The sequence below is a fragment of the Hypanus sabinus genome, chromosome 10, assembly GCF_030144855.1.
Source record: "Hypanus sabinus isolate sHypSab1 chromosome 10, sHypSab1.hap1, whole genome shotgun sequence".
NCBI classification, from domain to species: domain Eukaryota; kingdom Metazoa; phylum Chordata; class Chondrichthyes; order Myliobatiformes; family Dasyatidae; genus Hypanus; species Hypanus sabinus.
Window position 1 is genome coordinate 102612209 of NC_082715.1, and position 19480 is coordinate 102631688.

At 36.8% G+C, this 19480-nt stretch overlaps 1 protein-coding gene across 6 annotated transcripts in view; it reads right to left on the reverse strand.

The window, feature by feature from the left end:
• Positions 1-19480, reverse strand: part of eya4 (EYA transcriptional coactivator and phosphatase 4) — a 419225-nt gene that overhangs the window by 190439 nt on the left and 209306 nt on the right. The gene's annotated exons all lie outside the window — the stretch shown is intronic.

Here is a 19480-nt window from a genome sequence, read left to right on the forward strand (position 1 = left end):
GATTGCATGGGGTCCAGGGTAAGCTAGCCAGTGGGGCACAAACTTGGTTTGGTCGAAGGTGTCAGAGGATGATAGTTGAAGAGTGGAAGGTTGTTTATCAGACCGAAGGTTTGTGACCAGTGGTGTACTGCAGGGGTCCATGCTGTGTCCCTGGCTGTTTCTCATACATATTAAATATATGGATGAGAATGTAAACTGGCATGATTAGTAAGTTTCTGTTTGGTACTAAAATTAGCACTGTGATGAAACTTATCCAAAGCTACAATAGGAACCAGATTAACTGAGAAACCAGGCAATGGAAAGGCAGATGGTATTTAACCCAGACAAGTGGTGTCTTTTGGGAAATTAACCTGAACAGGAGTTGCACATTAAATTATATGGCCCTGTGTAATGTTGTAGATCAGAGAGACCCAGGAATACAAGTACAAAGTCCTAGATAGAGTGGACGTGTAGAGGACGTTTCCTGTAGTGACAGAATTAGGATCTGGGTGCACAGCCTCAGAATAGAACAGAGATGAGGAGGAATTTCTTTAGCCAGAGGGAGATGAACCTGTGGAATTCCATGCCATAGATAGCTGAGGAGAGCAAGATATTGGGAATATTTAAAGCAGAGATTGATAGGCTCTTGAATAGTCAGGGTGTCAAAGATTATGAGGGTTGAGAGGGAGAATAAATCAGTTATGATGGAATGGTGGGGCAGACTCAATGGGCCAAATGGTCTAATTCTGTTCCTATGTCTTATGGTCTTATCAAGTTCTCTGAAGATGGTGACATGGTAGACAAAGGGGCAAAGAAGATATGTGGCATGCTTGCAATCATCGGATGGGGAATTAAGTATACGATTTGGCACATCAGCTTACAGCTATATAAGATTGCATATTGAATGTTAGGTGCAGATCCAACAACATACTATAGTAAGGATGTGATTCAGCTAGAGAGGTGCAGAAAAGATTCACAAGGATGTTGCTGGGACTAAAGAGCCTGAGTTCAGAGGAAAGCCTAGTCAGACTGGGACTGTTTCCCCTGGAATGAAAGAGGCTGAGGGTGAACTTTATTGAGGTTCATAAAATCATGAGAGGCATAGATAAAGTGGATAGTCATAATCTTTTTTGCTAGGGTATTTAAACAAGACCTGGGAAACAAGATTCTCTATATAGAGTGTGGCAGGTATATCGAACAAGCTGCTAGAGGTAGCTGTGCGCGGTTGGTAAACATTAGCTTTATTTGTCACATGTAAAATATATAATAGTATCCAAACATTTCTCACAACTCTTTGGAATGTGAAATTCATTATTTTATTGGTTAGGTTCTTAGAAAGGAAGGAGTTAACAAACTGGCTAAAAAGGTCCAGTACTTGAAACGGAAAGTGATACTGCTCACAGTTCACTGGAGCATCAGGTTATGCCTTTCCTTCTAAAAATGCAAAATAGTGAGTAAGCTGGACATGTAAACAGAAAATGTTTCGAACACTCAACAGCTCAGTGTTCAACTGTGGAGACTTATTGTTTCAGGCCAATAATAATTACTAACAGAGAAACATTTGAGATGTAAAGATTTTACGAAAAAGGAAAGGTGTAGAGGATGTAGAGAGGCAGGACAAGGTGTGTTGCAATAAACATAAAGAAAGGTCTGCTTTTTCCACAGTGCAGTTCTTTCCTTCCCGCCACCTTTCCCTACCAATTCTACCTTAAAGTCAATTATTTAGCAAACATTTTCCAATTCAGATGAACATTAGTGACCTGAAGCACATTACTCTTTCCACTGACAATACCTGATCAGCTGTGCTTTTCCTTTGATCTGCTCTTACCTGAATATTCACTGTAAAAAACGTATTCTTTGTTGAGTCCATTCAAGTGGAAAGCAAGTACTGAGGTATATCAATTTCTTTTCTCAGGTATCTAGTTATTTCTGTCACTACATCTCATGGTTTTAGTGCACATTCAAACCATAACTTTTTAAACATGAATGGAAATTTGACTTCACACATTTTTTTTTTACAGATTTAATTTATAACAAATAGAGATAATTTCTTATCTATCCAAACTTTGTATGGAGACTGCTCAGCACACTGGAGGAGTAAGAATATTTTGCATAGTAAGAAACAAAGTTGTGCATTATTTTAAAACTGTCTTTTTGCTCTCCTTTTCCTGGAATCTATTGTAAAGCTAACTTTTCCAGTTCTGATGAAAAGTCAGTGGCCTGAAACACTAACTTCGTTTCTTTTTCTCCTGACAATGCCTGATCTTCCTTTGCTGATTGCTCACTGAAACTACTTGTACTCTGCTGAGTCAATCCAAGCAGAGAAGTAATACTGACTTAATTAATTTCTCTTCTTGTGTGCTAGTAGGCACTTTCAGCAGTACAACTTGCTGCCATTTGTAAAGTCTGACAACACATTGTGTGCATTAAAAAGGCATGTTAGTATAACAATAGGCATGGCTAACTTTCCAGTGCACTTTCCAGGAGTTTGCTTGTTTTGATTCTCCTTGATGGGTTTGGTAGGGGAGTAATCAATGGGAAGAGGGGCGGGGAAATGTTTGATCATGGTGTTATTGTTATTAGAACATAAGGCAGATTGATCAAGTACTTCAGTACCATATGGGTCACTAAGTCAGGATCAAACGCATGGTTGATTTTATCTTCTTTAGACCTGGGACACTGAATAAGACGTGGGAGAGTTTGGGGGATGGGGATATACTTTATACTGAAGCTCTTCCCAGAACCTGCAGATGCTGGAATCTGGAGCAACAAACAATCTGTTGCAGCAACTCAGCAGGTGAAGCTGCAGGAGAGGAATTGTTCGGGTCAAAACCTTGTACCGTTGTAAACGCCTGCAACTTCTTTCCTTCCTACAGATGCTGCTCAACTAGCTGAATTCCTACAGTGGATCTTTTATTGCTCTTTCCCGAACCAATTGAACAGAATTCTCTGCACAACTGAAACTGATTTGCACTGTTAACAAGTTAGCCTTTTACTACGAATGTGAAAAAAATGAAATTGCTGCTTCAGAGCTCCAGTAACGTCAATTCAAATCCGACCTCAGGTACTGTTTGTGTGGAGTTTGCACACTCTCCCTGTGACTGCATGGGATTCCTCCTGGTATTCTGGTTTCCTCGCACACCCTAAAACTGTGTGGGTTGATAAGTTTAGTTGAATGCCGTAAATTAATATGTAGGTGAGTGGTTGAATCTGGAGAGAATAAAATTGGTATGGGTAGGATTAATGTAAAAAATGTGTGCTTGATAGGATGGTATGGATTTAGTGGGCTGAAGGGGCTGTTTCTGTGCCGTATCTTTCTATGTTTACATGATTCACAGCTGAACAATACCTTAACTGAAACACTTAATTAATGATAATACAACTGAATTGGTATGATACTGATTTACTACGGATATATCAAAGTGTGTGTGAATACTAGTATTGGGTGCATATTAGCATCTCTAGTTGAATGGTGAAAACATGTAGAACTCATGAAAATCATAAATAATAAAAAGCTACAGTTATACATTCTGTAACAGTCTGAGTATTCAGAATGGAAAATCTTGAAATGACATGAAAATAAATGCCCATCAGTTCAGCATATTTGCACAAGTGGCATTTGCCAAGACTGCAGACTGTTCACACTTATAGTACTGTACTTGGTAATATTGGCAAGTAGTCCAGTCTCATGTGTATAATCCAATGTATGAGGGAGCTACTGTAAACATACAATGGTACACATTGGAACTGCTATGAAGTCTGTGCAAATGTCACAAAAACTCTTATTAGCCCAGAAAATATCACACTGTGAATAAAATGTTTCAAAAACATGTCATTTAGATATATAATAAAAGATTCTCTCACACCTTGAATCCATTTTGCATGCTGTGGGTATATATTTCATGACACCCGAGGTTATACATATAAACAAGAGCAGAGTGATATAGTACTTCATACAGAAACAGGAAGCAAATAGACCTAGCTCCACTTTTTGAAACAATGTGGCAATATCCAAAAAAAGTGTTTCACATTGGTTAGGTCCTTTAGAATGAATGACTAGGTTGAACTCCTCACAAGGGAGCACTGAGTCTGGATTCGAACAGGAACGGTTCCTCTGTAACTGGAACCTAACTTTCTCATCAGCCCCAATTGGTAACATCTCCTCCTCTCAGACAATCAACACGGGTGCACCTCAAGGATGTGTGCTAAGCTTACTGCTCTACTGTCTCTACACTAATCACAGCTCAGACACCATTTATAAACACAAGGATGTCATCAGTATTATTGGTAAAATCACAAATGGTGCCAAGGAGGCATACAGGAGTGAGATAAGTTGTCTGGTGTCATAACAAGCAACTTTGCATTCAATGTCAACAAGACCAACAGACTGATTGTGGCCTTCAGAAAGGGGAAGTCAGAAGGACAAACGCCAGTCCTCATTGAGGGGTCAGCAATGGAAAGGGTGAGCAGCTTCAGAGCTGTGGGCACCAACATCTCAGAGGATCCACCCTGGGCACAACTCATTGATTAAATCACCAAGAAGGCATGCAAGGTGCTCTACTTTATTAGGAGTTTCAGGAGATTTGGTTCATCTCCAAAGAGACTGCAGAGGGCCGTAGACTCAGCCAGCTCCACCACAGGCACAACCCACCTCACTATCAAAGATATCTTCAAGAGGCAGTGCCTCAAATAAGGTGGCATTCATCATTAAGGACCCTTACCTTACAGGACAGTCTCACTTTTCATTACTAATGTCAGGGAGGAAATACAAGAGCCAGGACACCCCCACTCAACAATTTAGGAACAGCTTCTTCCCCTCTGCCATCAGATTTATGCACGTCCATGAAACCATAACCATCACCTTATCATCCTATTTTTTTTGCACTATTTATTTACTTATTTTGTAATTTGTACTTATTTTATGTCCTTGCATTGTACTCTTGCTTGCAAACAACAAATTTCACAAATAAACCTTATTTTGCTTCTGAGACCTGAGGAGCCTATAGATGGACCGTAATGTGGAAAGCATGAGTGTGAGAGTGAACTTGAACCACACATTTTCTTATTCTGCTTTGGAAATTACAGCAATGAATCTGGATTTTGCAACCACTAATAATGACAATAAAGCTGACGGCATGGGGATAATAACTAAGTAGGTTTTATAACGAAAACTATAAATAGTATATAGCAAATGTCTCCCATGAAAGGGTGGTGGAAGCAGATTGAAGAGTAAACTTTAGAAGAAACTCGATCCCCTCCTTAAAAGGAAATGTTTGCAAGCCCAAGGCAAGTGATCAAGAGAGAGGTAATAATTAAAAAAGCAAAAAACTGCAGATGCTGTCTATCTGAAATTAAAACTTGGCAGGTCAGGCAGCATCTGTGGAAAGAATTAATGATTCAGAGCAATAAACTGTGGAAGTAATGGGTAGCTCCTTCAGACTGAGGATAATAGGCAGCATTTACATCGCATTGTGCTTTTTAAAAATGATTCATAGTTAAATCAGATGAAATAAAAATCTGCTATTCCAAACATATATTAAACAAAGCTGCTGTATACGCAAGTCATTAGAATATTCCTCATCCACAATTCCGTCTTCTTTCTTTCTTTGACACCAAAATAAGGCCTTCAGCAGTAAAAAGGTAAAACTTCCTTTGACTTTACCCAAATCTGACAGATCACCTTTAAATATTTGTTTAAATATTTAAAATGAACAGATGACCCCATGTGGATTACAACCTGAACTATCCTGTGACACTGTGGTCTACTCATGTAGTGCATTACTTGTTTGCACTAAATTAAGTGCTGCATAATCATTTGGAGAATCTATGTGAACTTATACATAGAAAATATGAATTAATGAATTTTCTCCTAAATATATGTCTCGCCTTTCATTCATTCTTAAATTGCGCAACATGCTAATAATAATAATAATAATAATAATAATATGATCTTCATATGTGTATACTCTGTTCTTTGGATAAAGAGCTTAATCAGCAAGAAAGGAAGTTTTGAATAAAAACATCCCTAAGTTTTCATTTGCTCTGTGACTTGATGTAAATAGAGCAATTAATTTGTAGTTCACTAGATCTATCAACAAGCAAGAACAAAAAAAAAGCTATGATTTGGAATGTGTTAGCTGTGGAATAAATGTTGGCAGAGTATCCTACTCTTGCCTGAGTTGTACAGTTGGAGATCTTTTATATGCTTGTTTAAAATCTCAACTCTGACAATGCATCAAAAAAAAAATCAGTGACCTGTTTAAAGTACACCATCGTGCCAAAGTATCAGTTTAAACTATCCAATCAAGCTCTGTAAGGCCATTTGACCACAGCCAACTTCAGTCTTTTTAAAAAAAAGTCAGATATTCAGGGACATATATTAAACGATTAGGTAAATTCTTTTCAAAATAAATAAGGAAATAAAAGTAAAAAAAATCAATTAAAATGCATTAAATGTACAGTGATCAATGAAACATTTAATCTAATGTAAAATAATTTAAGAAAAATTTACCACACTCATTCTGTAGGTGAGGTCTGTCTACTGAAAATAATGTTATAGAGGGGTTTGGGAGTGTGGTCTCCCTTTGTTCTCTACAGATTTTTTCCTTCTTAAATTCCTTTTTCCTGTACACTATTGTACAACGCATCATGCTAATTCATTTCAATTGTTTTAACATTGATTTTCTAATGTTAGGAAATGTATCTAATTGAGTCCCGATGAAAGGTCTTGTCCTGAAAAGCTGACTCTTTATTCCTTTCCATAGATGCTGCCCGATCTGTTGAATTCCTTCAACATTTTATGTGTGTACTCTGGATTTCCAGCACCTGCAAAATCTCTTGTGTTCAAGCATCTAATTGCTTTCCTGATAGGAATTCCCAGGAGGTGAGGGTTTACCACTGGGAGGTGCTATTCTGAAAACTGTACCTTAACTTTATGTGTCCAGATTATTCAATTAAAAGCAGCTTTCATGCTACATCAGTCAATGTATGCCATTGAAGGAAATTAGGAAATGGCATTGTATTTTAATACCACTTATTGTGCGGCACAGTGGTACATCAAGTGGTACTTCTGTTACACAGCTCCAGTGACTCAGAAAACAGTCAGACATTAGGTGGTATCTTTGTGGAATTTGCAGATTCTCCCTGAGATTCTCATTATGAGGTTCCCTCCCCAACTGAAACATATGCTGGTCTCGGTAAATTGCTTCCAATTTTGGAGGGTGGCTGGAGAATTAAAGGGAGTTGAGGTGCATGGGAGAGGGAATAGCTTATGTGTGTGGGGCAGTGGGATTGGTGGGTGTGCCTTGAGAGCCAGTATACACTTGATGGGCTTGATAGCCTGCTTGTGTGTTGTAAGAATATATGAGTAACATATAAATACAACATGTGAATGGTATTTAAAAAAGAAATGTTTAGTATCTACAGGAAAAAGAAAGACAATCCTTGTTGTAAGTAGATCAGCAACCTTTTCTAACTTCAATATTTAAGTACAAATGACCGTGGATATGGTTCTGCTATGGTAACCAATTATCTAAAACAAAAAGAAATAGCTTTATAAATAAACATAAATAAATGCAAGATTTTGACTCTCCAGGCTTGAGATCTCCCTAAGGTACACGTGCTTAAAAGCAAACAATATTAAATTACTGGCATATTGTTCACTAAAATGGAAAAGACTAAGATTTAAAAGCTTTCTTGTATTATAAAGGAACAGAGGAAGGCTTTCTGAGCTGTCTAAATGCTTACATGAGCACAGCAGGAGAGGTTGGGCATAATATGTTGGGATAACTAACCTGCAAAAACTAAGAATCAGTAAGAATAGGTCATTTTTGAAGGCAAATCAGTAACTAGCAGGTGTTACAGGTAACAATGCTGGAACTTCAATGGTTTATAAACTATATTAAGGAATTAATGAAGGGACCAATTGTACTGGGAGTTAGGAAGCTGAGAAGAACACCAAAAGCCTACAAAGCTAATTTGTGATTGGGCAAAAAGTCAGTAGACTAAATATAAAAAGAACAAATACGAGGTTATCCACTTTGAGGAAAGAATTTTAAAAAACAAATTATCACTAAGAGTGGGACTGAAAACATGTTATCCAAATGGAACCAAGGGTCCTAACACATAAAACACAGAAAGAAAGCTGAAGTTGCAGCATGTAGTGTGATGAATATTCACTGTCCTAGGCCAGGGCCCTTTTTTGCCAAGCTCAGCTTTCTATACACAGCAGCTGACATTTCTAAAGCAGAAGGGTTGTCTTTCATTAAGTTAAATTTCTAACCAATATTCTTTGTTCAGCTTCTTGTCTTGTGTGAGCCAGTCTTCAGTTCCTAATGGAAGTGGCAAACAATAATCAGTCTGAAGCTAAAAGGGTAGCTTTGCAAACACACAGCATTGTCGAACATAGGAAACTCACAGTACCTGGTCTAACTTCTGAAGAGATACAGTGTAGGAAAATGGGATTATATTCATTGGTCTGTATCAAACCAGACAATGCAGGCCAAGTGATTTAGTTCAAGGAAACTTGCAAATGAGATTGATGCTATCACTTAGCACATCAAATAACTGATATATTAATAGGTGGAAGATTTATTTACTCAGAATCAGAATGCACAGCATTAATTGTTAGTGTTAGTATAAGTGTTAGTGAGCAGTCAAGTTTATTAGGAATGGCCAAAGAACAAGAAGAATGACAGAATCACAGGATGAACTACAATCTATTCTTCTGCCTTCATATTCTACAATGGACAATTTGTTTGTCTGCAACTTGTTGGTATGTCTTTTTAGCTTATAGGAATTGTACCTGTGTTTTGTAAGTTCTTTATGTGTTAGAAATTGTTTTACTTGTAAATCTTCTGTAAAATAGAAATTCTTTGAGTTTTAGGTTTATTTTAAGAATTTTATCTAAAATTAAAAGTGTATTATTAAAAATAAATTAACCATGTTTAAACTACTTTGTTAGCAGTATATCCTCCTTGGTAGGGAGGGGTGACCTACCACTCAAACAGTGGTTATTGGCAGCTAAACTTGCTGTGGAGGATAAACATGGAATTGAATAAGTTCTTTAAAGACTGGGTAGGGTACTGGTAGCTATCTATATATAATAGGGTTTAATTTCTTTCCTTGAGTTTAGAACTTCATGGTCAGCAAACCTGATGTCATCTCATCCATCAGGAGCATTAATGGAATATTGACCTTGAAGGTACAAAAGCTTGAGGTGCTGCACCTGGAGCATTACGTACAGTTCGCTTTTCCATATTTACGGAATAATTTACTTATATGGAACCAGTGTAGTGAACATTCATTGGGTTAATTCTTGGGATGAATGTGATGACATGGAAAGGAAAGCTGAGCAGTTTGGGACTTTACTCAATGAAGCTTAACAGAATCAGAGATAATCTTATAATAGAAGCAGAATTGGCAACACAGATGCTGAGATGATGTTTCTTCTAATGAGATTATCTAGAGTAGGGGACATAGTTTCATTAGAGGGAGTTTCTTCCCCCAGAAGGTCATGAACCTTTGGAATTTTTACCCCAGAAAGTTGTGGAGAAGGAGCCATTGAATATACTCAAGACAGAAATTAACAATTAACAACCATTTGACCTACAAATGGTTTGGGGAGGTTTGGGGAAAGAGCATGGAAGAGGTATTGAGGCTAATGTTGGATAACTGAATGGCATAGGAGGCTGAAGGAGCTGAATGACCTACTCTCAATTCTGATTTTTATGTGCTGAAGAAAAAAATCAATACATACTTTCCAAATGCAAATTAAAATCTGACTGCAATAAGTAAATATGCAATAGGTTATTCTTAGTTACTAACCCTCCAGATTGTTAATCTTGTATTACATATACTCAGTGGCCACTTTATTAGCTACACCTACCTGTACACCTGCACGCTAATGCAAATATCAACGTGATTTGGAGACAATGTTTGGTTTATCCAGTCATTTCTCATGAGTTTCATGATTTTAGGATTCAGGGAGTTATTTTCAGTTTTTTAAAAATTTTATTATAATTCTTTAAAAAAATTGAAATAACACCTTGAAACCTAAAATCATGAAACTTGTGAGAAATTATTGGATAAACCAAACTTTGTCCCATTATAATTTTAATGAACAATCTACATTAGTTTTGTAAGAATATAAATCTTTGGATATCCTATTGGAAACTCATAGCTATGTAGTTCATTTAGTCAAAACATAAAATATTCATAACTTTTTGCAGCCAGCAAAGGATGAACCATTTGATACTGATCCAAAATACAGTGCTTTGCATGATTAGCTCCCAGAACTTAACTCTGAGACCAACCCTTCAACAATGCTGTGTATTAGTTGCAGTACCTACAAGGTAGGCCAAACTTACATGGACACCATTTCCAAGCCTCACAATGTAATCACAAGAGCAGTGTTATTTCCAAGTTTCTTGTAATGTGCACACTGTCCTCACTGGAATATATGTGGAAAGCCTAGAAAGTAAACACATTTTGTCTTTCAGAGATGAACCTGCAATCGCTGTCTGGAGTTGCAGTGGACGGAGAACTTCTACAGCATCAAGGTGGCTTACTACGGAAACAGCACTGGATTTTGGGCTGTTGTGCTGTTAACAGGAATCCATAATTTAATTCTAGGATAGCAGATGGTACTGTTTGAAAATTTGGACTGGTACAGGAACGTGCTGCTGTACTTGGAATTCTCGGTAAGGAGAGAAAGATTAGAAGATGGCTGTGCAGGAGATAAGGATGAACTTCAAGACTCCAATGGAGCCAAAAGGGGCATTCTTTCAACTTCCAGCTTTAAAGAAAATTCCTTTATGCAGACTCTCTTTACTGATTCTATTAAGGACTGTTTTAGATCACCATATTAGCCCACTCTTCTTCGTGAAAATTGAGTAGAAAATCAATTTTAACCCATTATTTTGTATCAGAAACATGGCTTCACAGAGGTATTTAGGTCCTTATGTAGAAACAATTTGAGACACATACCGTGGATGACTTTTCTCACTTGCCTTTAATGATATGACAGGCAGCACACTCTCAGTATGAAACATGTCCATAAATCCTACCTAAGCTACACTATGCACTTACATTCACCGTTTGCATTCTTTAAAGTATGTATGAATTGTGAATTTGATTTTGGTTCATACTTGTTAGAGTGAAGGATAATGTGTCTTCTTCATGACAATATAAGGCATTTTATCAGTCATCAACTGCAATAAATCCAAAGAATTTTACATATTAAAGTTAAGAGTTTCCATGTCTGATGATGAGGATTTAAGTGTGAAAGTGTGCTCCAAAATCAACTCAACAGAAGACAAGTTCCATTAATTTATTGGGTTATGCAAGGAAAAATTACTTCTCTCTTGATTTGTGATATATTGAGTAACATATTTGTTACTGGTAATCGACACAGAGACACAGTGCCAAACTTTAAACTGAGCTGGGAAATCAACACTCCATCATCAGTTGTCTAACTGCAGATTTGTGTGTTCAATCTCAAATTGCATTTTATTGTGTTAATATATTCTTTGTGGTGCAACTGAAGAGAATTCTTCATCTATCTTTGGAAAGCATCTGACTTCCATCCCACAGCGATTAATGATAAAACTTTAACCTATCACCTTATGATTAAACAAGAAATGAATTGTTTGAAGAATGCAAATATGAAACATATGGAGGAACTATGGGTGAAAATTATATGAAATAATATTATGAGAAAGTCACTTACGCTTTAGCTTCCATTAAATTGTCGACTGTAATGCTGTTGAGACCAAATTTTGTTTACTTTTTCTCCGATTCAGATTTATCTGTCACATGAACAGTACATTGAAACATACAGTGAAATGCATCGTTTGTGTTAATACCCAACAAAATCTAGGAATGTGCTCGGGACAGCCTGAAAATGTCACCACATGTTCCAGTGCCAGCACTGCATGCCCACAATGCTTGGCAGAACAACACGAAACAAAACAACAACAGCGAATCAAGCCCACTTCTCACTTACAAAGACGAAGCTGCAACACAGTGAGTCAGAAGCTGCCGGCAATGTTTATTTCTCATTCTAACTCTCCCATTATATATTAAAAATGCACTTATTCCATATATGCTTGGTATTCTTCAGCATGAGTGGATTTTTTTTAGCCTCTAATGAAATTTAAACACTAGGATTTACAGATTGCAATGAAAGTATTTGGTCTAATGGTCTTCAAGTGAAACATTTTCCAAACACTTCCTAAATTAGGAATGCAAACTATTTGACAATAGTTAAAACTTCCTTTAACATAAACAGATATAAAACAAATATTCAGTTTACCATGTGCTATATCTAGCTTGCAAGGTCAACAAAATTCTGCAGTTGTGTCACATCCAAATGATGGTTCTAGTTGACAATTACTCAAGAAGAGATTAAGCCCAGCATTTAAGTTGAAAAGAAAAGGCCAATGTGCTTCTAATCATCTTACAGTCATAAGTGTGAAGTTGAGTTTGTCAGTTTGTTCTCCTTCTGAGGTTTTCTCTTTCACACTGCCTTCAAACAGTTTGATATTGAGATGAGATTAAGTGAAGCCTCAGGAACTCAGTAACATCCTAGTAACTGTGTTGAGATTTGCTCCATGACTAGTTGTTCCTTTACCAAGCTACTCTAACACTGACACAACACCGGTGTCTACCTATCCAAATGGGTAATAAGCTACATTCACCCTTTCCACAAATTCATTCCAGGTAATTATCACTCTATCAATCAACAGCAAAGCAATGGGTGGTGTTGACAGTGCTATCAAGTTTGGGTTATACCAAACGAGGTTTACAACAGGCTTTGACAAGGTCTTGCACAGTAGGCTGATCCAGAAGGCTAAAACACATGGGATCCAGGGGACTGTTAACATACTGGATCCAAACTGGCAGACTGTGTAGTGTTGGAGAGTTGTCTTTCTGACTAGGAGTCTGTAACCAGTGGTGTAGTACAAGGTTTGATGCTTGGAATTTTGTAGTTTGTCATATATACAAATGATTGGATGAGAATTTAGGGGGTCCTCTTAGCAAATTTTCTGATGACACAAAAATTGGTGGAGTTGTAAATAGTGAAGGAGGTTGCCTAAGGATATAGAGATACAAATTAGCTGGACATTTGGGTAGAGTGTGTCAGATGGAACTCAAAACAGTCAAGGGTGAGGTAATGATGTTTGAGATGTTGAATATTGGCAGGACATATAGAACAGATGGCAAGGAGCTTAGGAGTGCTGACACAGAGACCTTAGGATCATAGTTCCCTGAAAATTGTAAGTCAAGTACAAGAAGTAGTGAAGGAAATATTTTGAACGCTTGTCTTCCTAGGCACTGAGTATAACAGTTGGGATGGCATGTTGCAATTATACTAAGCTTTGGCTAGGCCACATGGGGAGTATTATGTACAGTTCTGGTTGCCACACTGCAGCAGAGTGCAGAGGAGATTCAGAGGAATGGAAGGTTTTAGTTACAAGGAAGGATTGCATAGGCTGAGTTCATTCTCACTGGAGAGTTGGAGCATTGGCCTTACAGATCTTTATATGAGAAGCATAGATAGAGCAGATAGCCAGGGTCTTTTTCCCGGGGTAAGAGAGTCTAAAACTAGGAAGCAAGGGTTAATCATGAGAATGGAGTAACTTAAAGGAGATTTGCAGAGCATGTTTTTCCACTCAGGTGGAGGTGATCATATGGAATGAGCGGGCAGAGTCCGCTGCTGGAGGCTAAAATAATTACATCTAATTTAATTGTCAATTAAATCAGATAGCAAAGGAGCAGAGGGAGATGGGTAAAATGTAGGCAAATAGGATTGGATAGGCTCACTCATGGTATGGACAAGTTGCAGCAAAGGGTCTGTTTTTGTGCTGTAAATCTCTATGACATGATGTCATCAGCTGAATTGAAGGTGGTGATGAATCAGCATATAGAAAGGAGATTGAAAATCTGGCTGAGTGGTGTCATAACACTAACCTCTTCTTACTCAATGTCAGCAAGACCAAGGAGCTGATTATAGACAGAAGGAAACCAGCGATCTATGAGCCAGTCCTTATCAGAGGATCAGAGGTGGAGAGGGTTAGCAACTTTAAATTCCTTGGTGCTTGTCATGAAATCTGTTAACTTTGTGGCAGCAGTACAATGAAATAGATAGTAATAGAAGAACTAAAATATAATGAGTATATCTATATTAAGTAGTTAATTAAGTAGTGCAAATATAGAAATAAAAATAGTGAGGTAGTGTTCATGGGTTCAATTCAGAAATCAGATGGCAGAGGGAAAGAAGCAGTTGCTGAATTGTTGAGTATGTGCCTTCACACTTCTGTACTTCCTTCCTAAACACAAAACACACTGCAGATGCTGTGGTCAAATCAACACGTACAACACACTGGAGGAACTCAGCAGGTCAGACAGCACCTGTGGAAACGAGCAGTCAACGTTTCGGGCCGAGACCCTTCGTCAGGACTCAGGATGCAAGGTACCCCATGCAAGGATTGATCGAGGTTGCTTGACTTCTACTTCTGAAACTTTCTGCAGGAGTCCATTGGGGCAGTGACATAGATCCAAACACATAGAATGCTCTCTATTCGCCTTAGTGCAGTTCTAACAACATGCAATGAGCTCAACAGCATCCATCTTGTTCAATTCTCATCCAATCCTCCATTGTAGCCAGTCAGTCTCTTTGCTACTGATGCAGCATTGTTGAAGTATGAACAAAAGGCATTCAAATGTTCATTAAGGGTTCTTCAATAGCATCTCCCAACTCACCAGCTGCCACCTGGAAATTCAGCACATTCATGTGAATGTCACCACCTGAAAATTCCCTTTCAAGTCATGTATTATAATGTTCTGGAAAGATATTGTTTTTTTTTTAATCATTGTTGTTAACAAAAGGTTCCATGTAGTATTGACTGATTTTGGTCAAGGTGGTATTGTATGATCTTCTCAGGGGTAATAAGGGAAGGACTATAAATCTTGGTCTTGCCAGTGATGCCCATGCCCAGTAATAATAAAATGTTTACATACTGAATAGCCATGCTTGAGTTCTTTAATAAATAATTGATTGGAAAACATGATGCTACAAAGAGATAGGATGATTAGAAATGCTTCTCAAATGTGATAATAATTATACCAGAGTGCCAACTGTTTATTTACTGATGTCTTGGAGAAGATCATGAATCTATAGCATGTTTATCCTGAAATGAGAGCAATATTAGATACATAAGCTGAGACCAAGAAAAATATCCCAACACAATTTGAACCTAAAGTGTATAGATATATCTGTTACTAAGATGTTGGATGCTAAGTAATTTCTGAATTAACCATCCAATTAAATTCATGCTCTCTAATCCAGTCACAAATACTCAAAACGTCATCAGTTAACAAACTTTAAAAATGTCTTCCTAATTTTAATATACATGTTACTTAGACATTAATGGCCAAGAGAATAATGCATCAGAATTGTTATTTTAAAGTGTTGTTGACAGTTCTTTAAATTCTTGTAGTAAAACACTGTTATGTTACAAGATAAATAAAGAGAAGTTGCAAATATAACCAGTACTTCTCTATTAAAAAGGACACTCAATTAAATTTCTGAAAGTCTGAATAGGAATATTTTCTATGCATATTCATGTAAAACGATGCAATGCTCTACAGTGCTTTCCATTATAATCATGTTTAAGATGCTTCCATCTTGTCCTTCCTACAATTCCACTCCTTACAGAAGAAATAGGGACACATATCATTTCTCATCAGATTTTTGCTTCACCTATCTAGAATCTTGCACATTTCTATAGATGCAAGGTGGAGGCACCAATGCGCAGGATCCCAAAAAGCTGCAGAGGGTTGCTGACAAAGCCAGTGCCATCATGGGCACAACTCTTCCCTTTATTGGGAACATCTTCAAGAGGGAGTGTCTCCAGAAGGAGGCATCCATCACTGAAGTCCCTTTCCACCCAGGACATGTCCTCTTGTTATTACAAGTGGGGTGCAGGTACAGGAGCCTGACAACATCACCATCACATGCAACATTAGAAGCTCCAGTTGTTCTAAGCATTGCAAAGTTCTGGACCTGATATCCACTCTTGAACTGCATTATTGTTTTCTCAGTATTGACCACACCACTCACCCTGCCCACCCCCCCCCCCACATGACATATGTCCTGAAAGAAACATTAATGAATTTGAGAAGCCATGTTTTAAGAAATTGTTGCAAAACCTTTAAATCATCACAAAAATAACCAGATACAAGATCCATTTTAATATGTTCATAAAGTGCAGCTGTGTCACCCCAATCTCCCTTTGAACTGTGAGTTCTGCAATGTTGCATCAGGGATAATTTACCTCATGGATGTTAGCAAATCCGACAGCTTCTTTAAAACTCAGTTAACAGGATAACAGTGCAAGAAGTCATGATGTACCCTGTTGTTTGCTCGTGTTTGTTCTAAGTAACCAAACTGATATTGGCCATATCAATTTATTGTTCATTTTTATTTCCTTTCCCTTTCTGGACTTTTCTGTCACCATTGTCCATCACATTATTGCATAGTATCTACTCCAAGCCCATGGACTCCTACATTCATCTTGGTTACACCTTCTCTCACCTGCATTCCATTTACCCAGTTTCTCTGACACTGTCCTCATGACCATACCTTCCACATCAATGAAAAATTGATTTCATGGAATTACTATTGACCCTACGAGAAAAGATTCCAAATATAACACAAGTCCCTTGCAGATTTAGCTTGGATGATCTCAGAATGTGTAGAATATTTCTTTCCCTATTTTTCTTGTCGTAAAGCTGAATGCTGTTTATTGGGGATACACAGATAGGAAGTGATAACGTGTCCATTGTGTGGAATATAAACTGAGATTTCTGCCATGATCATATGCTCCTGGCTTTCTATAACATTAAACAATGCATTTGCATATTGCAAGAGCAGTACTGGATGCACCGTTCTCTACTGCAGCATTTTGTAGTGGATTTGCAGATCCTTTGTTTACATTTAATGATCTGCAAGCACCTTTCTAATTATGTCTGGATATCTGAGATCACCAGACAGCTATGCTTTAACCAGAGTTAACAAATCCTTGGCTTCCACTCAGGTATACATCACTTTCACTAAGTCTGGTTTATTAACAATAGGCCACTTTAAGCAGTGGACTACACCTGACCACTCCCAGGAAAATATACTGACTACCTCATAAATTCATCATGCAAAATTAATATTAACTAAAATGTGGTAAAGCTGTCAGACCACAGTGCCTTCAGATCAGTGAACAATACATGAAAAATTATATCAGAAACCAGCAATTCCAATGCACATAACTCTGGAGTCATGCACATTAGGACAATTAATGTTCAAAATGCAATACAGTAGAGTAACATCTCAGAATACTTTTCATTATAACATGTATTATTTGAAGCCAATCCTATATGTTTGAGAAATAGCCAAAATTTCAGTCTTCTGTTGAAGATATTAATTCATTTTATTCACTGTAAGCAATTTAATATACTGCAACAACAGAATGATGTACTCATTGATGTGGTGTAACTTTTGATTTTAGGGGTTGCCAATAACTTACACTATTTGCTGATGTTATGCTTTTAATTACCATCATCTATCAAGATACATTTGACAGCTAAAATGTTATAATGCCAAAGCATGTGTTATTTGATAAATTCTATCTTTTTAACAATGACAATTATGTAGATGTATGGTTTCTCTCATTAAATGGTCCCATTTATACATAAATGGGAATCCAAATGGATACGGGAAAAAAAAGAATCTCCTATATTAAGACACTTGATTAATTTATGGAATAAGGTAAATATGGATGATGAGATAAAGAAATCTTCATTAGCAAAAAGAACTTTAATTCAAAATAGGCTTATTCCTTTTACAATGGATAATAAACTTTTACATAATTGGTTCCAAAAGGGGATTAAATATATAGGTGATTGTTTTGAAGGAGGTATATTGATGTTGTTTGATCAATTAAAAAATAAATATAAAATATCAAACAACATTCTTTTCTGTTATTTTCAATTAAAGGCTTATTTACGAGAAAAGCTGGGTCAAACAATGTTGATGCCAAAACCTGGTGAAATAGAAATATTAATTCAAAAAGGAAAAATTTTAAAAATTTACATCCTGTATGTACAATTTGATTCAAAAACAAACAATTAAATCAGGAATTCATAAATCAAGACAAAAATGGGGATCTGATTTGAATATTAAAATTGATGGAAAAAGCTGGTCAAGATTATGTTCTGATAGTATGATAAATACAATAAATGTTCAACTTAGATTAGTACCACAGAAAATAAATAGATCAAATTCAAATATGTCTGACCAATGTTTTCGATGTAATCAAGAAATTGGTACTTTTTTTACATCCTACTTGGTCTTGTTTTAAAATTCAATCATTTTGGATAAATCTAAGACTTTCATTGGAGCAAATTACTGGAGTACAACTCCCACATAGTCCAATATTATTTTTTATTAGGAGACATTGAAGGGACAATACCGAAACTTAAATTGAATAAGTATCAGAAAAAATTTATAAAAATTGCATTGGCAGTAGCCAAAAAAGTTATCGCAGTTACTTGGAAATCTGATTTATATTTAACTATGGATCATTGGAATAATGAAATTATAGTTGTATTCCACTTGAAAAAATTACATACAATCTAAGAAATGAATATGATATATTTTTGAAAATTTGGCTCCCATACCTACAAAAGATAGAATTAAATACATAGGGCCTTTGAAGATAAAATTATAAAATAATTGTGGAAAGTAAAAATTAAAATTAAAATTATTTTGAACTCCATGGAGCATGTGGGGATCTTCCAATATCCAGGCAATCTTTTTCTTCTTTCTTTCTTTTTTTCTTTCTTTAGACAAGGGTTAAGGGGGGGGGGGGGAGGGATAATATTATTTTTCTCTCTCTCTTACTATTTTATCATTACATTTATTCTTCGTAATTTTCTAAAAATTTAATAAATAAATAAAAATGGTCCAGGAAAGCATCCACATGAACAAATATTGGAAAGAATGTTAGTCGGTGACAAGAAACTTTAAATGGATACAGTACTTGGTTGTGTGTGGGTATCTGAAGAGAAAAGGTCGGTGAATTAGACACCTTAACATCACTGAAATAACACTGTACATAGCAGAAACTTTGCCCACAAGTCGGTAAAAAGTTTGCAATTTTATTTTTAGACACAACTGAATCTTAGTCTCTTTCTCTGGGTTAAAGGTCAGCAAGTATTCGGAGCAAGTTTATGATTAGATACGCAGTCAATATGGGAGCTGGCGCATGCCCAAGGGAAATGTACCATCGTCGCAATAACAAGAAGAATTACATTAATATTTCCATACTCAATGAAGGATGAGCCAAGGCAGCTCAGCTCAGTTGGAACTACAGAGATGTGAAATGAAGTGAATTTGGCACCATACGGCCTCTGATTTTATCTAGAGACCTTTCCACTTTCCATATCT